This window comes from Vulpes lagopus, chromosome 21 (genome assembly GCF_018345385.1).
Source record: "Vulpes lagopus strain Blue_001 chromosome 21, ASM1834538v1, whole genome shotgun sequence".
Taxonomy (NCBI): domain Eukaryota; kingdom Metazoa; phylum Chordata; class Mammalia; order Carnivora; family Canidae; genus Vulpes; species Vulpes lagopus.
In genome coordinates, this window is record NC_054844.1 from 24,249,287 (window position 1) to 24,275,263 (window position 25,977).

Here is a 25,977-nt window from a genome sequence, read left to right on the forward strand (position 1 = left end):
GCTCCATAATGATTACCTTTAGTGGAAGAATTTAAAGGAGTCTCAGGAAGACTTACAACCTTCGCTTTTTTAGTGATTGTATTTAGAGGAGATATATCATCTAGGTAAGACCTTATCTTGAGTTCACCTATTTTAAACCTGAGCAGTTGTTCAAGAAGATGATTTAGAAAGGCCCATTCCCATACACTTCACTTTTCATTTTGATCCCTGATATGTCAAAAGATGGAAAGGCTCATGAAGATTTTCTGCAGCTCACCCTCTGTTGATCTGGAAAATCAACCCCTTCCTCTGCTATGGGCTTTTAGAGGACAGACTGCCCGTCTTTTTTGTTTTGTTTTGTTTTTTAGCATTGTGTGTGAGTTTATACACAAAGCCTAGCATTGAATAATGCCTACGGATGAAAGAAGGATTCTCATATTCAGAAAAATAGCAAATTAGATATCTGGAATCCTAGAAAGCACAGCCTTGGTGAATTTCTGCAGGGTTCTATAGGCGAGAAATTCTAAATTATCTCCCTTTCTTTCTTCACAATGCCTCAAGGAAGCGCTGACCAAAAAGAGGTCAGACAGACCTGGCTTCAGGTCCTGACACAAGTTAAATGACTAATTAAATAACCTTAAGATAGCTACTTAACCTCTCTGGGTTTTCCACCTGTAAGATAGAAATAAAAAATGATGCCTATGAAGATTATCTTAGTTAGGGTATATATTTTTAGCTTAGAACCTGGTACTACTATAAGTTAAATTACTGGAAGCTATAGATACGAATCTTGTAGAGTGCTCTTTGTTTGCATATTATCAGCAAGCAGATTAAGGGGCAGAGGTATGTCTACCTCAGAGTAGGATTGGGTCTGGTAACAGATTCATTGCTGGTCTTGGGCCAGAACCGTGTTAGGAAGAAGTGGGGTTGGGTCTAGAGGCTGGGGCACAGTGATGCTAGGTGTATAGTGAGGAAGAAAACAATTTATGGAGTCCAGGATAGATGGAGAATTTTATTGGGAGTGATATCTGGATCTCTATCAAACTACCAGAAAATCTCTACTCTTCACTAAATATCTCCTTTTTAGAGGAGGGGGGGAAAAAAGCAAAACCTTCTTTTAAAGACCATTGAATTAGAAGAACTTGGCAGTTGGCTGATTTTAAACTAATGACTAGTGTATTCATTGTTTAAAGCAAGGCCACTGAGTAGCATCTGTTTCTTCTTATATTGGGTAGATCATATATTAGAGCGTGAATCATGCATTAGAGTTACTGGTCTGGATTGAGCAGGGAAAGGTGAATTGTTAAATAAGCAGTGAAAATTAAAGAAGTAATTGTGAACATAAAAGAGAATCATAGATGAAAGGGATGGAAGCAGGTATCTGAAATAGAGGGGGTGGGATTGTGTTGTGGGCAGAGATAAAAAATGAGAGCTAAGCCTTCAACAATAAAAATGACCCAGGCTTATCCTTAAATGGCTAAAGGATACAACTTTAAGACCTCAAAAGGAATAAAGATCCATTTAAGAAAGTGTCCTCTGGCACAATAATAGACTGATGCCCCTCGAATTGTTTTGTAATATGTGTGTAGGCGAAAGAGTAGTTTGGCAGAAGGAGGAAGAGTTAATCTGAAAGAGGAAATTTGAGGTTAGAAGAACATGAAGGCAAATTATTCATGATGAATGCAAAGGAAAGAGTAAGATTTAATAATGAATCAGGGGGAGAAAGAATAAAGCTAACATTAGTGACTCTCTACCACCCATGAAGCCCACAATGGCAAGCTTTTTACATCTACCGTCACTTGGAATCACAACCTCTGAAATGAGCCTTATGGTTGGCCACATTTAACAGGGTAAGTGGGTAACTTTGCGGTGATGGGGCTGGGAGGAAGGGGAGCTGACGTGCATCTAGGGCTCTTTGAGACAAAAACTCATGTGTTTACCCATTGAGCAACAGTGCCCAAAGGGCTGAGGAAGTGAGGAAGATAGCAAAAAGATTGGGAAGGAAAGGTACAAAGAACTTTGGTGTTAAAGAATCTCAGAATGAAAGTAAGACACAGCAAAGAATAAAAAGAAGAAAGCATTTACAAAGGAGTAAGGAAATTAATATTTGTTGATCATGTTGAAGACTCATCTGCATATATATAATCTCTTATCACCCAAGAACCCCTTGAAATAGATAGGCATGATTTCCGTTTACACAGATGAAGAGGTAGAAATGCAGAGAAGTCACCGTTAATCACTTAGTTGGTAAATACCAGAGCCAGGATTAGAACCGCTGTCAGCAGCACTAGAAAGCCCACAGTATTTCCATTCAAGCAGCTGCCTTGGGAAAGGAAGTGCCAAGACTGGGTGTGACAGAGCAGAAATGGCAACTCCTTCGAATGGTGGGCTAGAAATGCAAATAAAGCATGACTAGAAAGCCAAAAAAAAAAAAAAAAAGGAAATGAGAAAAGGAGGACCGCAGGGTGATGATTAGGCTCACACCACCTGTTTTTCCTTTGGCCAAAGAGGTCTCTCTTAAAGGCCCTGAGTGAACAACAAAGCAACCGAGTGGCTCAGAAAGGCCAACAGAAACTCTTCCATTGGTTGTCACATGAAATGTTCAGAGAAGTTGAGACATGTGATTTGGAGAAACCCCACACGGTGACAAGCAAGAGATTCCAGACAATTGACATACTGCTGGCTGCAACAGATGCTTCACAGAAAATGATAATTTTAGAAAGGAATAAACACAGAGTGGCTCAGGAAGATGCTCTAAGGGTGGTGGGCAGGAAGCACGGTTACGAGATGGGATAGAGAGAGACCTAGATGGGTATGAAAAACAACCCTCAGAAGCTGGTGGAGGAGGTTTGATTAGCACTACTTTGCATAGAAGGAAACTGCGGCCCCTCGGCCCCTCAGCCCTTGGGTGTGAGGACTTGCCTGCAGTGCCTGACTTTTAAAATCTTGGTATCTGACTCTGGATCCAGTGCGCTTGCTCCTGTGCCATTGTCCTTTAAAGAAATACACTTCTAATGGTGAACTTGGGGTATCAAATGACAGGGGACAGCTTTTTGCACAGGGCTCTTTACTTTGTACTGTTCAGGTAGCTCTTTTTTAAAAAAATTCTCTGACTTTTAATAAAACAAGCCTGCTTTCCAATGACAGTGACTTTCAGCTCAGTCTGCTGGTGTAGGTTTGGGGTGTGCTAGTGCTTTCCAGGTACAGCTTCATAGGGAACCTTAAACTTGTGTTGGCTAATCATTAACAAAGGTGACTGCTGACTTCACAAAGTGATGGCGGATTTCACGGAGAGTCCTTTTGTTTGCTGCTGTCTGGGTTACCACCATCCTCTAGAAAGCAGTTCTTTGATGACCACTGGGTGTCATTCATGGGAGGAAGCTGGTGGCTGGGAAGGCCACTCTCACCCCCACGCCCTAGAGTCCTTGTTTCATACTTGAGTGTGTCTGGGTAAAGCAGAGTGAATTAACTTTGGCCCATTCAGAATAGAATTGACTTATTTTGGCCTGCAAACATTCACATTGGATATATTCACCATTATCAGTGCCATGATGACATACTTGAACTGTTCAGATTACTAATTTTGCTTTTCCTTTAAGGAAATCTAGAGAATGCCACCTGCCACCTGTACCCCCCCCCCATTTCTGTATTAAGGTAAATAGAAGACACTAGAAAATCATGGTCAAGGTGACTTTGAAGTTCACTGTTGAATGTCTCTAGACACTTCCCGGCTATATTCTCCACCCCTGCTTCATTCCACTTGGATAAAATACATTTTCTCCAATTATTGATAAGATTAAATGGTTCAGTAGCAGAATGGCAATCCCAAATCATGGGACAGAAATCAGTGCCTTGACTACAATCTAGGCTCTTCGTGAAGAAATCAGCTATTTCCTGAGTGCAGATGGGCAATGTGCTTATTTCTGCTTTTAACACATTTTATTCAAGATTCAAAGTATTTTTACAAGAAAAAGCACACGAATCTCATTATCTGCCTTCTGATCTGTGATAAGGTCATCTGAAAGGGGTAGTTTATCTTTTTTCTCTGCTCAAAATGTCAAATCCAGAGCAACTAGAAATGGAGAATAGGTTTTGTTTTAAAAGGTAGAAAGCATGTTTGTTTTAATATAACAAAAGACACCAGTAGGATATTAATTAGTAGCTCAATGTGAGACAAGATCTCTTGAATCATCCCCATCTTGTTGTATTCCCTTCCTCCCTCCCTTTCTTCACACCTTCCTCCCTCCACCCTTCTTTCTTTTCTTGCCTTTTCTTTCTCTTCCCTTTTTTCTGTCTTCCTTCCTTCCTTGCTTTTTTGATTCTTCTAGATTTGCACATCCTCTCTCTCCTGCTCTGGGTCTCCTTTTCCTCTGGCCATGGCCATGTGTGAGCCCGTCCTGCCCAGGTTCCGTAAACAGATACATGACCTTCCTGGCCACATCTGACAGCCTCAGACCAGCTGGTCAGGATGAAGAAGGTGCAGCAGCAGAGTCCGAGTGCCTTCAGGCTCTGAGTGACACAGGCTTCTTACCACCTGCCTCCCAGGCTCTGCAGGAAGTCCCTCTAACTGTACTCCTCAAGTCTGAAAGGCCCTGGCAATTCTTCTTATAACCAGAACTGGCAGATAGGATCCTGGCTAAGGGAAGCTGGACAGACAGTTGCTAAACAAACAGAGCTGAGGAATCCCGGCAGGCAGGACTGCTCCCAAAGCTTACCTTTGTTGGAACAGAGTTTTTATGTCCTAGACTCTCTGATTTGCCCACAGCCACACAGCAGCCCCTTTAAAGCCAAGTGAGATTATTCTCTGGCTGTGGGCATGACATTAAGTCCTACCCCCACCTCCTGACAGTGTAGGCCCTAGTGTGGTCAAGCTCAGAGGCATGGGGGGAGATATCTGGGGTCAGGATATCTTCCATTTTAAATGACAGGAGCAAGGATAGCCTGTTAAGAAGTAGGCTGGGCTGCACTGTCTTTTGCTCTGTTACCTTTAATTAAGACTCCTCATGGGCACAGCAGCCATGTGAGCAGCTCTGGAGGCACGAACAGCACGGTCCAGGGCTGTACTACTCTACCTGCCGAGGGCTCGGTTATACTGGGTGGGGAAGGGAGGTGGTGCTGGCAGGAGTTGTTCAGAGCCCATCCACAGGGTGTGACACCCAGACCGACAGAGGACAATGGGGTTGAGAGGTCTGACCCTGCTGGGACATGCCTTGGCTTGGAGTGGGGGGTCTCCGAAGGCAGCAGAGAGGTCCCAAAGCTAACTCTCTGTCCAAAGAATTAATTGAGTCACTTGGGAAGGAGTTTTGCTAATACCCTAAACAATCAGAACTTAAAATGAGGAAACTGGCATAGGCAGCACAGAAGTCTAGGTAACATGACCAGGCTAGAGATGGGCCATCAGAGGAAAACTGGGGGTGGGGAGGCATGGTGGCAGAGGGGTCAAAACGGATGTGTGCCTTCGAACAGGATCCCTTAGGAGACTTAGAACGGTGTGGGGGCTAATGCCCAGCTGAGCCACCTTTGGTTCTGTCTTTCTGGATGATTCTAGGAGCTGTCCCAGGGTGGTGCAAGTTTCAAGAAGCATGGTCCATTCATAAGGAAGATCATATCTACAAATACAGAAAGGGCTGATATGCGGACACAGGAATAAACATGGGCTTGGAGTGTTCCTGTCCAGAGGACAGACTTCCAGATGGAGGCAGAATTTACAGAGACAGATGGTTGAATGAGAGAAATGCATTTTCTAACCTGCCAGCAGCCACAAATGCTCCCTGAGTGGTACGCTCAGTACCCAGCATAGTGCCTGGAACTCAGTTACCATCCATGGAACAACTGCCCTTGCTCAGGATTGCTGGCAGGAGAAGAGATCCCCTCTGAAGGGGTCTGGGTGTTGGAGAGGATTGGCCTGATATCTGTCCCCCGATAAATATTAGTTGTGATTCTGCAGATCTGAGGGAGGCCCTGCCCTGCAGCACTACCAGGACATCTCGCTGCAGAGGTTTGAGGCATGTGGACGGGGTGGGAAGCCGAAACTAGGTCCACCCCCCGGGACCCAGCAGGCATGGTGGTGGTTGATCCAGGGGGCAGAGGATTGGTAGGATTCCATTTCGGAAGAGAAGACCCAACAGCACTGCATGTGTCTCGGTCACAGACAGTCCATGATATTCAATATTCGATCAAGATAAAACAGAAACATCATTTTGTGTATGCATAAGTGGACACTTGTTTTATATTTCCCATTTACCTTTGCCCCCAAATAGTCTTTTACCTTCAAATGAGCTTCCCCTTTATTTTTTAAGTCAATTTATTTTGTTTGTAGACTAACGCAATCACTGCCATCCAAACACATAATAACATCAGTGTATTAGGTTGTAAGAGAAATTACTCTGCTGTTTTACAATAGTTGCCAGAGCAAACTCCTCTCCTCTTTACGTCAAATGCTGTCAGTCATTTTGAAAAATTATGGAAGCAACAGCATTCAGTTTAAACAATATAAACACACAGTGGTTTATTTTGTTTCCTTTCTTTTCGTTGTTTTTTTTTTTTTTTTTTTTTAAGATTTTGTTTATTCGTGAGAGACACATAGAAGGAGGCAGAGACACAGGCAGAGGGAGAAGGAGGCTCCCTGAGGACAGCCTGATGCAGGACACCATCCTAGGACCCCGGGATCATGACCTGAGCCAAAGGCAGACGCTCAACCACTGAGCTACCCAGGCACCTCTATTTTGTTTCCTTGATGAAAAAAGGAATGTGTGAAATTGTTCTTTATAGGTACAACTCGTCTGTGGCAGCTCCTGAACTGTTTTCCTTCCTTTGTTTTTTGAACCAGCTATCACCCTAGATCCCTCTCACTTACTACCTCTACTGCTACCATCCTGGTCAGAGCCACTCTCGTCTCTTTTCTTGTTGCAAGAACCTTATGAAGATCTCTCTGCTCCTGCCCTTTCCTTCAGCCTGTTTGCAGCACAGCAGCCTGAGTGAGCATTCTAAAAGAAGTCATTTCCTCTCACTCCTCTGCTTGAAACCTTGCCCTGGCTCCTGTTTACTCACAGTAAAATAGAAGTATTGACCAAGCCCTTCCTGATCTATTTGCACCTCTCTCCTCCAACACCCTGTTCTGTTTCTCTTCCCTCACTCCCTTCCAGCCTCATGGCCTCCATGCTGTTCCTTGAACCCATCAAGTGGTCTTGTGCCTTAAGGCCTTTGCTTTCCCTTGGCCTAGAACAGACACCCCAATGACAGCTTCTGGGCTCAGTCCTGCTGCCCTGACAGTCTTTGCTTTAAACCTTTGTTCTCTGTGAGTTCAGCCCTGACCACTCTAATCCTGCACCTTAACACTCACCCCTGCCCTCCTGATCTCCTTTAATCTGCAATCTTTCTTTCCCGTCTCTTATCACTTAACATACTTCATGACTTATTTATTCTATTTTTCATTTATTGTGAGTGTTCCACCAAGAGCATGTAAACTACACAGGGAGGGGATTTCTGTTTTGTTCTTTTGCAAGTAATAGAATGGCATATGACATGTGGTCGACATGAGGTACATCCAGTTGAGTCAGTGAGTGAACAGGTGCATGTTTTTGGTGCTTATTAGTCTACACAAACCTTTGTTATCCTTCTGTGTAATAGATCACTGGCCAATCCTTTCATTCAATCACTTCATTTGTTCTTTGAGCATCTGTTGCTATCTCATTTGATTATCTTTTTATGCAAACCACATCAAAGACTCCTTTTTTTTTTTATTTTTGTAACTTGGAAAAATCATGTCCATATTTATCCATGTTGTCGTTCTTTCTTTTTATGATTCTTCCAGTTCAGTAGGGCTTCAAGAGAGCCTTTTGGCCAAGTCCTGCTTTCAAGCAAGTAGAAAATTCAAAGTCTCCAGCATGCTTGTTCTTCTCATCCCCAGTAGGCTGTTGCAGCTGGGTTCCTTCTGCTGTAAACCTTGTGACTTCCTTGCTTTAACTTAAGCCCTGAGTGTCTTAGTTATTCTCTGTAGAGAGGGGTAACTAGTAACCAGATACTTCTTTCCCAATACCCTTTCATGGAGTTGAAAAAAGTAAAGCTGATCCTAGCATTCTAGTCTAGAGATGAAACAGCCCCAATATCATTAATCTTTTCCAGGAAATATATATACATATATATATATATATATATATAATTTTTTCTGGAAACGTGTTACTTGAACAGATAGATTTCAAAAGGTGGCATGCATTTTACTGAATGCATCAGTTCGCTAAAGCTCAAGCTTACGGTGGTGAACAAGGATTGCCTTATGCAGCAACCACTGTGTAGCTTGGTTTAAAAGAGTTTTGCTTGGTTTAAATGGTAAAATGTTCATGGCAGAAGGAGAAATCCCATGAAGATACTACCAAAATGATCCGAAAGCTTGGGAAGACAAATTAATGTTATCTGAAAAAAGTAGCCAAATGAAGTTGAGTAGGAGAGTGGACAAAGGAGATAAGACAGTGAGGCAGAATCAAATACTGTCTGCTTCAGTGTGTGTATGTGTGTGAGAAAGAGAGAAAGGGAGAGACAGAGACATGAAGAGAGACTGCTAACCAAGAGAACAAGAAAGCCTGAGGCCTGAGATGTTTGGAACTTAGAATGTAAATAAGGCCACAGCATCACATCATGGAGACATTGAATGAAGTCATAGCAGACAAGGCTAGAACTGAATGGACTGAAGGTTAAGAGTGGGGAGGAGGGATCCCTGGGTGGCGCAGCGGTTTAGCACCTGCCTTTGGCCCGGGGCGCAATCCTGGAGACCCAGGATTGAGTCCCACGTCGGGCTCCCGGTGCATGGAGCCTGTTTCTCTCTCTGCCTGTGTCTCTGCCTCTCTCTCTCTCTCTCTCTCTCTCTCTCTCTGTGACTATCATAAATAAATAAATAAAATAAAAATAAAAGAGTGGGGAGGAGAGTGACACACCGTGTTGTTCTTAAGGAGGCAATTAATACCCTCTCTATGGCAGATTGTAGCCAAGTGGCAAGGTCATCTGAAATGGCTTTAAAGCCCTCAGCCAGAGCCAGTAGCATTGGGTGAATACCAAGCACGAGAATAAGTGAAAATATGTTTTTCCATGCATTGTGATGATGCTTGACTATAAGTGCGAATCTCTGTCACTCAGAGCTTTATATTTCTTTAGATACAGATACGCTGAATATCATATCTTATAACACTGATAAATCATTGTGTCTGACATCCAACAAACAATATCATTGAACTCTACTGAGCTAAGCACTAAGACCACCAGGGTGAACAAAACTAGTCTCCTTTTTCAAGAAGCTCAGAGGACAGAGAAATATTCAAACCATAGTGTACATCATTTGAGCATTGTTTTAATAAAGGCTTATATTTTCGAAGAAATAAAAATACAGAAGTGGGTGGCCGGCACATGAATGGAGCTCCTCTTAATTTTCAGGTCTATGCAAAGCACAGTGAGCAGGTCACTCAATGAAAGTCATGGTGGTACCAAGAGTAGGTACCAGAGATGCAGACAGAGGGCCTGAAAAGAATCAATCACCACCTTAGGGTCGTGTTCCTCAAAGTGTGGTCCAGAGATCAACCTGCATATGAATCACAGCACAAGCTCATTTAAAACACAGATTCTTGAGATCCTTCTCAAGAACTTACTATCATTATTTGCAGAGATGGATGCTGGAGTCTTAAGTTTTAAAGTATCTCCAAGTGGTTCTTAGGCATTGTTTCAGAATCATGCCTTTTGGGTTTAACACAGAATGTTTTTTTATGCACATGAACCTATGACAGGATGGCAAACATCAACATATCCTAAACTCATATTGGCTTATCTTCCAGTGATGCTCCATTATTGATTTAATTCAGTTCATTGTCAAATGTTAGCCCGGTTCTCTTCTATTGTATGGATGCCTAACTAGTCCTTTGCTCTGTTGCATTTGTATTCTTTGTTGACTTTTCTTTTCCCTCTAGGTCTATCCTTTTATATTTGTCCCTTTTAAATTTCATCCCAGAAATGTCCCTATTGAATTTCATAACTTCTGAGTTTCAAAATCTATAGGTTTTTTAAATAGTCAAAACTATTTTGAATTGACCTCTTTTCTCTGCAGTATTTATTAACAGTCCCACGTGATTTAGACCCAGTCACAGACTTCCTAAACCCACATTTGATTTCTTCTTTCATTTGTAAGGATAAAGACAAGCACATCCCCTTGTAACTCTCCTCCCTGGACTGATTTCTGTGGAATACCCACTCTACCCATTAGTCACCCTGAGCCACGAGTAACTTTGGTCTTAACTCCTTTGACATTCTCATTGAGAAAAATGACTGTTTTCTTTGTGTTTAGTTTATTGCTTGGTTTATACAAAAATCCCCTAAAAAATATTTAGAGCATGGAGAGAATATAAAGAATTCCTGAATGAATAATTTTATTTGAAGGATTCCTAACTTTTAGTTGGAATAAAAACAGTAGATGTATCTTCTTCTTCAGATTAAGAAGTAATTTAGAAAAGCTCTGGCAGGTGAGATAAACTGTCACAAATCTGGGGCCCTGATTTCCATCTACGGAGAGCTGGAGAAAGGGTTTTCCTATTGTAAAGAGTTTACTGTGCATCTTGATCTAACCAAGTCCTCTGGCTTTCAGAACATCTTGTAAATCTGCCTCTTGAAGATTTTGAGAATAGGAATTGTAAAGCTGATATTTTAATGCACCATGTTTTAACTGCCGCTGCTTTGTTGTATGTATCCTAATTGAATATTTTCAATTTTGTACTTAAGGCCTGAAGCAATCTAATCATCCAGGATACAATTTAATAAATTGAAAAAAAAATTTAAATGTACAGTAATGAATGGGACTAATTGCCATTGTGTCTCACACAGTGGAATGCAACCAGAAGATGCGTAATAAATATTAATTTATGATCATGACAGTTAGCCCTAGAGGCAGGAACATGGTTTTCCTTTTTTTCTGAGTTACCATCCAATCAGAGAAAAGGCACTTTTATTCTTCAGTTTCACAATCCACAGAAGGAAATAGTTCTTGTTCCTCATTATCAACCCAGGATAGAGAAAGAAATGCAGAGGGATTAACTTAATAATTGTCTTTGTGTTTGAAAGTGGCGGCTGGCCAGGTGTTCTCAGGCTCAACTGGAGAATTAGAATGAAATGGGTTTGAATGGGAAGATTAAGGGTAGATGATGAAATCCTGGAGTGCCCCTTCTGGACACCTTCTAAGCCAGAGCTTTTCTGCTTCAGGTGGCCAAAGCAGATGACCTCTCATACAATCTTGTCACTCTAAATCAATTTTAAGAAAACGGTTACTTTCTGGAGGTCATAAAGCAAAAGGTAGTTAGTTCTTCTGCATGGTTCCTCAGTAATTACATAATGCAAGATGAAAACATTGACAATTAAAAAAAAAAAAAGAAAACATTGACTATTTAAGTGGCTGAACTCAGAAATTTAACAACCAAGAAATAGGGTTGAAGGTAACCATCCAGATGATCAGCAAAGGGCTCCATGATAGTGTGTCCTTTGACCCAAGAATCCCTAGACTCTAGAGCAAACTCTAGGCCAGCTGGCCATGTCTAGGCTGCTGCCTGTTTTTGTATAACTTGTGAGCTAAGAATGGTTTTTACATTTTTTTTTTACATGATTGAAACACAATTAAAAAAAGATAACATTTCATGACCCATTAAAAGTGAAATAAATGCCAAGTTTGATAGAACATATGTAAGGTTTTATTTGGACATAGCCATGCTCATTTGTTTATGTGTCATTTATAACTGCTTTTGTATTATACCAGAAAAGCTGAGTAGCTGAAACAAAGACCATATGACCTGCAGAGTCAAAAATATTTGCTACCTGGCTCTTTGAAGGAAAAGTTTGCCTACCCCGACCTAGAGAATCTATCCAAAATGTGGAATAAGCTTATCATCACAGTATTATCTATAATAGGAAAATTGTGAAAGTGTAAATGTTCCCCAACTGTACAGGTATTATTAAGTAAATTGTGGCATATCCAGTCAATGGAATTTTTCAAAACCATTAAATATAAAGGCAATGATTATATACGAAGATCAAAAAATAAAATACTTATGTTAAAGTGGAAACAAAAATCAGAACACAAACTTGTAGGATTTTAGCCTTTAATTAGTCCATTAATTAAATTATCTAATAAGCATTTATTGGAGGCTCAAATATATTTTTAAAAAGATTTATTTGTTTATTTTTAAAGAGCACAAGGGGTTGAGAGGGGGGGAGGGGGGTTATTGAGGGGATGGGGCAGAGAGGGGGGAGGGGAAGCAGACTTCCTGCTGAGAATGCAGGGCTCCATCTCGTGACCCTAAGATCATGACCTGAGCCAAAACCGAGAGCCCTGGGGGCTAGAATATTATTGAGGCATTTATACATGAGAGGGGGAAAAAGACAACCTTGCAAGTGTTTACAGTGATTTGGTAAAAGTGACCAGTTTTGCTGATTATTTTCTCATCTCTATTTCTATTTTTTTTCTATATGATGTTTATTTTACTTACTCAGAAAAGATTAGGGAAAGCATCAGAATGCTGGAAAGGATGGAAAACAGCTTTCCACAAGACTGACACTACCCAGTGGGGCATGCAGAGGACCCCTGACACTAGGGACTGTGGCTTGTTCTGCTCTAGCAATTCCTGCTTGCATCTCCTCTTTTGCCACATTTCTCTTTATAAAGGAAAAGAGCAGGCCTCCCTCTAAAAACTTCCCCGCTTTCTACCTTCACCAACTCAGGGAGCCAGGAGGTGTGAAAGACTGTCCCTCCATTCAATAAACATAAAACGTATTTACGATCAATTGTGCCACCTGAGCAAACCCCAACTCTTTCTCTGAAGAGGTATAATTGGTATTGTGTACCCTTCACAGTGACCTAGGAACTCACACCAGAACAAGACTGAAGTGAGAGTTTTTCTGAACTGGAATTGGTTCTGAAGCCTAGATAATGAATACCCTATTTCTTCCTCCCACCCCCTAGTCAGGAAAATGACCATTAATTATATTACATTTCTAACTTTAAGGTAATAAGCACCACCTTTTCCTAATACTGCTTTTTCAATATTTCAAGACATAAAAGGATGAACTTGGTAGCAAAGGCAATGTATTAGTAGGATTAAATATGTGACTAGCACAAAACACTGAAGGCCATTAAGAAATTATTATGTGCATAAGGCATCCATAGAAATATAAAGAAAAGGAGTTTTAAAAAAAAATACCAGAATGATCCAGAGAATGATCCAACCAGCCCAGTGTTCTGAGGCTGTCATGACAGTGATGACTCAGTGAGAGTAGTAGACAACCACTGATGGTTATTCTACATGAATGAAATAACATTGACGACTCTCTCCTTAGCTTTGGATACAGTTCTTTTTTTTTTTTTTTTTTTTTTTTTTAGACATTTTATTTATTTATTCATGAGAGACACAGAGAGAGAGGCAGAGACACAGGCAGAAGGAGAAGCAGGCTCCATGCAGGGAGCCTGTTGTGGGACTCCATCCTGGAACCCCAGGATCATGCCCTGGGCCAAAGGGAGGCACTCAACCACTGAGCCACCCAGGTATCCCAGTTTTCAGGCGGATCAGAGACATCTATGTGGGGACTGGAAAACTGAATTAAATCTGATAGATATTTATTGAGCACCAACAGCATTGAGGTCAAGAACTAACTGAAGATACTGTGTTCTGTGTAGCTGGGGGATGATGGCATGGAAGGAGTAGGACATGAAACAACCATGGCTATGATTCAGATATGAAGATGTGGTAACAATAGCAAAAAGCAACAAGAGGACAACATGAGACTTATTTTCAGAGGACCAATTTATCTGACTCAGTGATTGATTAGTTAGAAGGCATTATATAGAAATTTCCCTGAGGGTAGAATTTGTGCCCCAGACTTGCTACAATGGCTAATACAGCACCTTCCAATCTTGTGGCGAATGTGCTTTGAATGAAATTTGTTGAAGATGATTGTAATGCTGGGAGAAACGTAATATCATTAACAGGATTAAAAGATAAAGAAAGCCAGATGTTTTTTAAAAGAAAGCTTATGAACCTATTTTGAAAAACACAATTTAAGGTAATGGTGGTTCATCCAACATCAACTATTTAGTTAGCTGGTTGGAACTATGGAATTCTTGACAAGTTTTCCTACATTCATCAAGCTTTTCTTTGGTTTTGAAACTCCTAAAGCATTGATTCTGCTTTCTACTAACCAATTTTGTTCTTTGTTTCAAACTTTCAAAAGCAATTGGAAGACATTTCAGTTAATATGCAAGTTAATGTCTATTAAAATTGCCTGAATTTGGAGAAATGATAATCAGTCATAATGGGTGTTGTTTCTGAAATATATTGAGATTTTTCTCATCCACTTTCTTTTTTCTTCTGGAAGCACCCATGTCTTGAGAAGATCTAGGAATTTTTTTGGAGCAATACAAAGGACAAGAAAGGGTCACTATTTAGGGGGCATCTGAGTGGCTCCGTCTGTAGAGCATGCGGATCTTGATCTCGGGGTCATGAGTTCAAGCCCCAAAATGGGTGTAGAGCTTACTTAAACAAACACACACACACACATGCACACAATTTTAAAAATAGTAATTAAAGAAAAAAAAAAACAAAAATAAACACCAAAAGTTAGTAAATATAGGAAGGGTTAGTATTTAGCCTCTGACATCAAAATAGGATTTTTTAAAAGGCAATAATGATTCATTTTGCCTGGAAAGAAAGAGTTTTCTAAACTTTAACTGTCAAGACTAAGCCATGAGAATGTAAATCATAGATTTTCTTCCATAGTGCCTAGTGCATAGCCCTTGCCTCTAAGGCAACTAAGCTATGAGGATGGCTGATAAAAGAGACAAGAGGATATGCCATAGAGGAAATAGAAAGGCTAAAGCCTGCTCCTTCTCATCCAAAGGGAGGATAACAGGATTTTGATCAAATATCAAATTCTCAGCTCTGTCTCCCATGTGAGGTAAAGCTCAGTAAGGTTTTAGAAAAATCCAGATAGGGACACCTGGGTGGCTTAGTGGTTGAGCATCTGCCTTCGGCTCAGGGAGTGATCCCAGGGGATTGAGTCCTTCACTGAGCATCCTGCATTGGGCTCCCTGCAGGGAGCCTGCTTCTCTCTCTGCTTGTGTCTCTGCCTCTCTCTGTGTGTCTCTCATGAATAAATAAAATAAAATCTTTAAAAAAATCCAGATAGGTATGTGGAAGCTGAAGAACATTTGCACTAATGCCTTACTTTTCTAGTAGTGTGGAGGATGATGTGGTTCCCCCAAAAGTTCCAGTCTTCGGCTTGATGCATATCCAAGATGGCACGAAGGAGATAGCAGCATGGGGGTAGCAGCACAATGATGAGTCAAGAATGAGAAACTGGTTCCTCCTACCCACATATGTGATCTAAAAGGGGACTCTCTGTGCGGGGTCTCAGGGGAGCAGAAATATTTTATAGACCAGCAGAGGTTTAGGGCAGAGAGGCGAGGCTAAAGGCTACGAAGAATTAGAGGCAAATGACTGGCACCGCAGACACCTCAGTGCTGGAAACTCAGTCTTCATCTTCAAAGGTCAGACAGAGCTTGCCACATCTCCCCTGAGCTTCTCTACAGATGCAGAAGCCTCAGCCCCCTTCCTATACCCAGAAGCTTTCCTGGAGAGAAACAGAGGAGAGAGACAACTTTGGAATGCCTGAGCACCTACCTGAAGGCATCCAAGCAGCAGCTGGGTTATCTGAAGAGACAGTACAAATGGTGGGATGGGATTAACATCTGCAGATTAAACAAAATATGTACCTACTGGCCACCCACTGCATTCTCCAATTCCCCCAAATCAGGGGCACTTATGAAGAAATCTGAAAAGTTACAGTAAAACAAAGAAGCTGCATTTCTTCATACAACTGGGTGTATACAATGTGAGTGAATATTCAACATTTCTACACATCATTAAAATTAGGAGTTGAATGAGGATTGACTGCAGTAATTTATTCTCAATAGGTAGAGGATAAAGCTCAACCAGGAAATTTGTCTTCAAAATATGTGGCATTATTTCTGATTGCTGGAAGTAAGAACTGTCCTAAGCTATTATTAGACCATCTTCCTCCAATGACATTAAAGCTGACTTCAGACTATAGTGCTATTTTAGGAGTCTTCATGTATTTACCAAGATCCAAACAATTGGATTGATGACCACCATTGAAATGCTTTCAAAGGAACAAAGCACTGTAAAAAATCTTCACAAACATCCCCAAATCATAGGCTTCACCTCTTGTTCTGTAATCATCTATTATCATCTCTCTAATTCTTCCCTGTGGTCTATGATTTGCTAATTCCAAGTAAGCAAGAAGAAACTTGCTTAAATTCAGAATCTGATATTTTATGTTTTGGAATTCATTGAATAAATAAATGCTTATTGAACAAGTTCCTCTCTGGAGGTAGGTGTCCCCCCCACCCTGCCATTAGCCCCACTTATTAGTCAAATGGTGGACCCTGAGAGAGTGATAGCTTTGTCCATCCAATGATGGAAGTAATAATAAATGTAAGTGCTCATCATTTGTCAATATTGCATGCAATTTACTTTATATGAATGATGACACTTCATCATCGCAGTAACTCTACAAGTAGGTATCATTTTTAACTGTATTTTACAGATAAGGAAACTGAGATGTAGTTGCATTAAGTATCTTGTCAAAAATCCTATAGTTAAAAAAATAATCCTACAGCTAGTAAGTAGCAGAGATGAGATTCAAACCCATTCAGCTTCATTTTCTAGCTCCTTTTCATGACAATGTCACCATATTCTAGTTGGGTTGTTCTGCTTCTCTATCAGAGTTCTGTAGATTGTACTATCGCCGTTTGGTTGCTGCAGTACACTTCTGGACTTCATTTATTTATTTATTCCACATTTATCACGTATTTCCTGGGTATATCCTACCGTAGTAGGCGCTAGGCAGGGACTGGAACACAGGTATGTTTTCAGGTTAGTAGAGGACATGGGTTTGTTAACAAGTATTGAGCAAACAATAAAATTAGGATTAACTTGACGTTCAAGGAATGAGCTGTAGGAACAACGTTGAAGGTGACTGAGTTCTTCCTGGGGAAATCAAGGAAGGCTTCCTGATGGAGTGGAATCCAAAGTAAGTATAGTCTGGAAACCACTGGAGGTCCTTGAAACCTTTCAAGAGGCTTACAAAGTCAAAACTCTTTTCTTAATTATGCTAAGCGATTCTTTGCCCTTTTTCTGTGGGCAATTGAGCCTCCCCAGGGGCTACTTGATGTGTGTTGCCACAACATAGGGAATGCACATGCAGTTAAGAGAATACCACTGTCCTCTCTCAATCCAGAGATTTACAAATATTTAAGATAATGCCCCTGTTTTCACTACTTTTTTGTTTTGGAAACTATGGCTCTATTTATTGAAATATTTATGTTATCATAGGGGTCTTTTGTTTTGTTTTTCGATGGATCAATTCATAAATATTTTTAAAGATCTCAGTTTTAACTTTTAATACAGTTAATATCAGTAGATATGATCTACATAAGGACAATATCTTTGGGCTTCTTAATTCTTAGAAGTATAAGGAAGTGCTAAAACCAAACTTCTGGGCAATGCTGGCACAGAGGAATGAATACTGGAGTTGGCATCAGAACATCGCCTGTGTGCTCCGAGGGAGCCATTGAAACACACCTAGTCTTGGTTTCTCAGATAAGATAGTCTTGGTTTCACACTGAGATAAGAGGATAGCCACGCCTACCCACCCCCTAGGTGTAGATCAAATGAGATAAAATATCTAAAATTGCCCAAGTCACAAGAGTCACTCATAAGATTTGGTGCTTATTTTGGTGTGAAGTATATACATTCACCTTAGAATTTTTGAAATGTGAATGAAAATAACTCAAGTATGCAGTAAAAAATCCAAACATTCCAAAGGGATTTCTTGTGGGAAAAAAGGTCTCCTGGCATTTAGCTCATCACTTCCACTCCCCACTACTTACCCCAGAGGTAAATATGTACCCTATTTCCTTGCTGCTTTCATTTTTCAGGGTAGTGACTATCACTACTCAAAATAGTAGGCTTACTCCTCCATTTCTTGATTAGCAATTTTATTTTTTTATTATTATTTTTAAAGATTTTATGCATTTATTCATAAGAGAACAGAGAGAGGCAGAGACATAGGCAGAAGGAGAAGCAGGCTCCCCATGGGGAGCCCCATATGGGCCTCAATCCCCAGTTGGGATCACACCCCACCAAAGGCAGATGCCCAACTGCTGAGCCACCCAGGAATCCCTTGATTAGCAATTTAAAAGAGTGTCTAAAAGGTCTGTACTGTGAAAGATGAAGATAGAGCTTACTTGTATTATCCCTAACTAGATGCTCATATATCCTTTTAAATATAATAAAGATAATTAGGCCTCTGCTTGCTGCCCTACTACATTTTTTTCCTTCATCACTCTACCACCTTTTAGATAGTCTCTTGACTCTACCCTATAAAGCAAGATGATATGACTTTATTACTCTTTCCTCCTTCTTTTCTGCTTCCCTATTTCTGACAGTGTACACTTCACATTGTCATTAACTTTTATCCTGTATCAAATTATTTTTCCTGTATTGTGTCTTTGTGTTGATTGAACTATCAGTGAGCAGGCTTTGCACTGTTATGACTTTGTAAATACTGTTCACTGCATGTTCTCCTCTACAGGCTCAAAGCCAGGTGAGATCTTTGTGCCACTTGAAGGAGAAGCCTAAAAGGCAAATAATTTTTGATTTTCCTTATACACCTTGTAACCCTTGATTGCCTGTTCATACTTAGACAATGGGACAAGATATAATGACTATCAGGCTTTGGGGATATCCAACTTCCAGAATTGGGGAGACTTTACTCTGGAGCATGACCCACCATCATTGGTTTCCTTTCTAGAGGATGGGGCTAGATGTTGCGTTGGCCTGTAAGGATATCCCGCACTGAAGAGTGCAGGTGGAGATGTGGATGATGTGTACAACTGCAGACTCTCCAGAAAGAGACTTTAACCAAGTCCCCAGTTTTCAGGTCACCTCTCAACTTTGCTCTTTGCCCTTCCTAGGGCTCTATTTGGAATACTGACTCTGGCATCTTATTTTGGGGGATGATCAAGACTGTTTTTCTTGTCAAGATGCTTCCTTTCTTTTCCCCATGTTCAGATACTTGTTGATCTCTTTCACATACTGATAATCCCCTTCTCTTACTACTCTTTACTTTTACAGGCTTTTTTTCCCTTCCTTTTTTACTTCATTATGACCATTTCAGTAGGGTCTTGGGAAAGAGGATAGAAAATACATATGTTCAGTCATTATATGGGAGGCCCATGGTGTTTTAAACTGTTTTAAAGATTGATGGACTAGTTGTCATATCTTCAAATTTTAGGTTTCAGGAAATCTGGAAGTGAAATCCCAGTACATTAAAATATATTGCCCTGATCATTTTTCTTATTTCTTTTTGTGATTCTGTTGACTATGGCTCATATATGGAGATGATTAAACTTAAAAGTGTCTTCAAGAATGAATGAAGAAATGAAGATTTATAAAACTGGTAGACAAGGAAAAATTCATTTGTAGCCATCTCAAACACTCAAATGAAACTTGTGATACCTATGATTTCTGTATTAAGTTCACATATTTCTTTTAGTGGAACATTCTAGGACATGGAAGGCAGGGTTCTCATGGTTAAAAGCATCCTGGGAAGGAAATGACCAGGGTTTCATTGGTCACCAAGATAATAAATACACCTTGTTTACAACCTAGTAAAGATGAAGTAAAAATAAATCAGGGAACTTCCTTGCGGTAGCCATGAAAAATGTTAGACATTATTTGAAGGTCAAATTCACACTTTCAGGCATCATCACTGCCTTATTATACACATCTGATCTTTAAATACCCTCTTGGTTCAATATTGGTTGTTCTTCAGGCTCCACTTAAACTACAAATACTGACCACATCTACCTACTTTTTAACAGCTTTATTGAGATATGATTATTGTATAATAAATTGCACATACTTAAACTGTACAATTGAATAAGTTCTGACATATGTATATGCCCATGATATCATCACCACAATCAAGATAATGAACATATCCATCAACTTTCAAAATTTCTTCTACCTCTCTCCATCTCTCCCACCATCTCCAGGAAACCACTGGGCTGCTTTCTGCCACTACAGATTAGTTTGCATTTTCTAGAATTTCATAGCACGATATATGCTTTTTCTGCCTGGACTTTTTCTCACAGAATAACTATTTTGCAGTTCTGTCATGTGGTGGTTTCCCCCCTAAGGCTATTAAAAATAAAGTTGCTCTGAACATTGGCATACATGTCTTTGTGTGGATATAGGCTTTCATTTTTTTGGGTTGGGTCATATGGCAGATTTATATTTGACTTTTAAAGAAACTTGTATTATTTTGCGCTTCTGCTATTTTGCGCTTCTGCTATTTTGCATGCTTATGAGCAGTGAATGAGAGTTCCAGTTCCTCAGTTCCTTTAATTTTAGCCATTCTAATAGGTGTGTAGTGGTAGCTCCTTGTAGTTTTAATTAATTTAAGTCAATAAGATTAATTTTAGTCAGTTAATCAATCAATTATAATTATTTAATTGATATATTTCCCTAATGACTAATGATGATACTATACTTACTTACATATTATACTTAATTGTACTTGTAGGTGCTTATTTGCCATCCATATACCTTCTTTCATGACATGTGTATTCAAATCTTTTACCCATTTTTTTATTGGGTTAATTTTTGTTCTTATTTTTGAATTTGAGAATTCTTTATATGTTCTGGGCACAAATCTTTTATCAGTATGTGATTTGTAGACATTTTCTCCCAGTCTCATCTTTTCATTCTTTCACTATCTAGATAATTTAATTTTTTGTGGTCCTTATATAGGAATTTTAATTTTTTAAAGGAACAATGACAGCCATATCTTTGAGTAGTATATCCAGTTCAATTGTCTTAGAGAACTATACAGAAATGCTGAAATGATGCCTCAAACTTTCAAACATACATTTAAAAGAGGCAATTTACTTGAACTGTTAGTTGTTGTGGGAAATACAATCCTATGTAATTTGCAGGGTTTATTTCTTAAAATTAAAAAAATTACAAAAGCTGTAATTTCATGGTTTTTTAAGTGAATCATATTCTGATTATAAAAATGTATTTTGAACTTCTTAAATTGTAAAACATATTTCAGATGTAGAAATTCTTTTAGTTTTTGTTTCTTTCTCTCTCTTCATTCAGATATTTTAACCTGAATTGTCCTAATGAAATAAGTTATGCAGTCTCTCTTTCAATCTCTTTATAGATAGAAGATTCGTAATCATTAGATTGGTCATAGAATATTAGGTGATGTGAGTCACATTTAGTAATAAATGAAAGGGAGACTATGAATGATGGGCCTAAACCTTTTTATAAGGCTCTCATATTTGTATCAAAGTTCTGCTAAATTTAATCCTGGAATGAAGATAACTCTAGATAAGGATGTTCAAGCAGTATATTGAAAGCCAGCATCTTGGATTTGGTTATTCGCCTTTCTGTATGCAATTTGAAGCTGAATTTCCCTGGACAACTCAACTCAGTATCTTTATTATCGAAAATCTTCTTTATTACTTCTAATGTTGTATTCTTGGGTGCTTGTGTAAATTAAAAGCAGATATTCCTCCAAAACAGGTGAAGTTGTATGATCTAGATATTCTTTGGAAGTAGCTACTTTATCCTCTATCATGGAAGCACCAACCTCCAAGTCGGTTAAGTCAGATACTTGGGCATTATTTTCTTTCTGTCCTCATCCCTAATTTTACGGCCCTGTTTAAGCCACCATCATCTCCCCACTGGATTCTTCCAGCAGCCTCCCTCCTGATGTCCCTGCCTCCATTCTTACCCTCCATCAGTCCATTATCTACACTGTAGTTTTGGAGAGTCTTTAAAATATGAATCTAAACACATTTCTTTCCTGCTCAAAATCTTAGCCATACCTTTTTTATTACCTTAAGAATAAAGTCCAGGGCAGCCTGGCTGGCTCAGCAGCTTAGCGTCACCTTCAGCCCAGGACATGATCCTGGAGACCCGGGATTGAGTCCCATGTCCAGCTCCCTGCATGGAGCCTCCTTCTCCTTCTGCCTGTGTCTCTGCCTCTCTTTCTCTGTCTCTGTCTCTCATGAATAAATAAATAAAATCTAAAAAAAAAAAAAAGAATAAAATCCAAATTTCTTAGTGTGATTTTGCAAAGCTACTCATGTTGGATTTTATCCTTAAAAGAATAAGAATACAAGAACAGGGGAAGATAAAATTTTAAAAAGTTCAGAATATAAAACTGGCAGAGCTCAGTGACTGAATGGATATGGGGTTGTAGCAAGGATCCAATGAGGCAGTTTAAGTAAAGGGACTTTGTGAAGCATAAGAAAATATTATATTGTCATTATCATGTTAGTATGGTTCCTGTCTCTCATTGAATCTCTGAGAGTTATGGAATACCAGATTTCACTTTTAAGTGGCTTGCTATTCCAGCCTGCACTCCTGAAACCCTGGCATATGGGGTTGGCTGCTATGTGGTTCTAGAAACTCAGATAAACGCTGTAGTGTTGGACACCTTTGGCTCTATTGTCAACCCTTACAGGTATTCAGTCTTGAGCAGTTATGGTGCCCAGTGGACAGTTGGGATCATCCAGGAGGAGGGGCTGTGAAGGTGGCAAAAGCTTCCCATATGACTTCACATGACTTAAGTCCACTGTGTACCACCTGTAGCTTCCCCACTCATCAAGGAACTCCTTGTTTTCTTCTCCTCTTCTCACTTGGAAGAGCTGACTTGGGCCCTTAGGGGCCATAAGGCTTGAGGCAGTGGGTTCTAGTCACAACTCTTTTGGTTGTAAGGACCAGAAATCCTGAAAACTGAGAACTAGAAAAATCAAGAATGGGAAGAAGTCTCTCCAAATCCTAAGTGCCACATGATTTCTCTCACATCTCCTTCTGAATGTCTGCTGTGCTCTTCTGCTTCAACCAGCTTTCTACTTATTCATCTTGAACAAGACCCAACACAGTGCCATCTAATTCTATATATATCCTGTATATCAGGGCAGGTCATCTCTGACATACACAAAGGACAGGTCTTATTGCTCATTTTCCAGTTCCAGACTTTCCGGAGAAGAATCTGATTGGTCTAAATTACCATTTGAAAAAGGCCCCAAATCTTAGTTCACTGGCTTCCCTATGGACCACATCCCCCAGGTCAGCTGTTTAGCAGTTGTCCAGTTACAGGGCCATGAAATGCAAGGTCACATGCCTTGATGCTCACTCAGTAGGCACAGAGAGTCTTGCAGAAAATCATGTGCTCAGAGCAACAATAGACATCCCTAATACACGAGGAACAAGAAAGTATGGTAGTTAAGAGCGTGGACCGTGGAGCCAGACCACATGGGTTTAAACCTTGTCTCTAGCTGGTAACTTTGGGCAAGTAACTTTACTTTGCTGTGCCTCAATTTGCTCATCTAGAAAATAGAAATAATAGTACCTTCCTAATATTGTTGTAAGGATTAAAGGCATGTGGATGTGTGTGAGCACATGTGTGCTTAGTAAGTGTTAACAGTCATTATAAGGATGCAAATCTGAAGTACAGAATAGGCCAGTGAAGAAGAGCTGTCTTTGCCTGGCTGGTGGAATAAATGCCTTTATATAGGGTGACCCATGTCAGTGGGAGGAATGGGGAAAGAAAGCAAGTTACTGAGGCCAGCAACAATGGATTCTAAATTCCTCAGTTGAAATTTTGGGGACTGAAATATGGGAGGGGTCAGGGAGAGAAAGGGAAAGAAAGAAACAGAGTCAAAGAAAGAGAGTCATTTGGCTCAGATGCACGCAAACATCTCAGCTGCCCAAACACAAGAAGTTCCGATGTGCCCCGAGCACCATCCATGGTGTCTTCTCCAGCAAGCACGGCCTCCGGTGTGTGCCCCAGTAGAAGCAGCTGGCCTTGGGTAAAAACCTGAAAGCCTTCTAAGGAGCTTAAAGAGATTAGATTCTCTAAAGATATGATATTAGTGTAGATTAATTCATTGAATCATTCAGTCATCAAATATTTATTTGGCATTTGCTGTGGGCCAGGCTCTGTGCCGGGGCTGCAGCAATAAATATGTCTATGTTAAGAGCTTGGAGATGCACAGACTTAGAGCTGAGGAGGGGAGCCCAACATCACACGAAGAAGCAGCACTGACATGGGGACCCGGATGGGAGCTGAGCAGTGCTTTGGGGGGCCCGGCTGGGGGCATCCAGGCAGGCTTCCTAGGAGGTAGCAGGCGCAAGTGGGGGAGTGTTCCAGGTACGGGGAACAGAATGTTCAAGAGCCCTGCAGCGAGAAGGGAGCAGTGCTTGAGGAAGGACAGGACCCTAGTGTGGCTGGAGGCTGGACGGAGTAGAGAGGTGAGGGTGGAGGGGCAGGCGGGAGTCATGCTGAGGAGTGGGTTCGTACTGCTCTCTCTACTGGGGGCACTGGGAAGGGGTGGAAGAAATTACGCTTGTAATCTGGGGACCGGATCTTACTCACGCCAATGGGTTGCCCTCTCCCATTGTTCTGGGAACAGGAGCCAGGTGTTGAGCTGTGGGGCATGGGGGCAAGTGACACGGTGCCATCAGGACAGAGGACGACTCAAAGGCGAGGGGGGCCCAGGTCCAGAGAGACCCCCTCCACTTCGCAAGGTGGCTTGTGGGCTCTGTGTTCTGTAAACTGTCCCCAGTAAGCAAAAGCTCTACCTGGGTGGTTTCTCCCCCCAGTTTCTCATGGGGACTGCACCCATACAGCATCATCAGAATTACTGGCTCGATCATATGTATGGCCTCAGTTCCAAATACCTCCCAAGAGGTCCTACAAAATTGCCAGCAAACTATATGAAAGCCATCACGAACAAGCAAACTCAATTTCATCTTTCTCGGTGCAAGGCTGTCTGTTGAAGACAACAAACCTAGTTGAGGTGCACCCCTCTGGGGGTTCTCGACAACCTCTCTCTCTCTCTCTCTCTCTCTCTCTCTCTCACACACACACACACACACACACACACACAGTGTTGCCATCTCTGCTCAAGGTCAACTCTTGGATGACTGAAACCTTCAGATGGGTTGGATCCTGCATTTCACCAGGCTTTCATTATTTGTTTGTGTGGGGGTTTTTTGCAATGCCATAGTAAAATATTGACTCAGGCAGCTGGCTGTCCCTTTGTAGGCAGAGGATGCCGTTTGTCCTGAGGTGAGGATGTGTGCTGGGTGGTAGGTGTGTGATGGCACCGCAGAAGCCTTCCCTCCCCAGAGCTCCAGGCTCTCCCACAGGCTCCCTCTTGGAGCCCGAGAACTTGGCAAGGATGGAGTTGAAAAAAGTTGGTGAATTTATGTTTCATCTTCTTTCTCCACTTCTTCTCCTGGAGGTGTGAACAAATAATGAAACTGCTAAAAAAGAAAGGCAGCAGGCAAGAAGGAGGCCGCACAATTGGCCCTTGAAGACACGGAATCTGGATCATTAGCCGTGATTCTGAGTTGGAGGTGCTGAATATTCATTCGCACGATTGTGCGCGGAGCGGCGAGATTTCTTTTCTTGACACGGTGAACAGAGTGTCCCGACACCTTTAGACACTAGGGTGCTTGCAGAACCTCGTCAGAGGTGACAACGAGGGAAGGGATTTTTTACTTCGCCTCCCACACCAGCCCCAAAAGCCCGACCATTGTACATCACACACGCATCATCTCATCCTACGAAATGTAAACTAAACCACTACATTTGAGAAACTTGATTTTTCTCACTCAGCTGTCTCCTGGGCTTTCTGGGTACACTGTATTTTCCTCCAAGCTAATATTTAGCTTTACTGTTCACAGTTTAATAACCAAGCATTTTTAGTCCAGGGATATATTCCAGGGTGAAAGAAGCATTATTTTAAGAGACGCGAAAACTCGAAAGATGCCTGAGATCTCTGGAGAGGAATGGAGAGGATGTCAGACTTTT

The 25,977-nt window shown here is 40.9% G+C and overlaps 1 protein-coding gene across 1 annotated transcript in view; it reads left to right on the plus strand.

The window, feature by feature from the left end:
* The window catches only part of LOC121480159 (phosphofurin acidic cluster sorting protein 1-like), a 55,654-nt gene extending 29,677 nt beyond the window's left edge, over positions 1–25,977 (plus strand). The window contains exon 3 of the transcript XR_005984896.1: positions 25,406–25,977. The gene's annotated coding sequence lies outside the window, so the exon portion shown is untranslated. The remainder of the gene's footprint in view (positions 1–25,405) is intronic.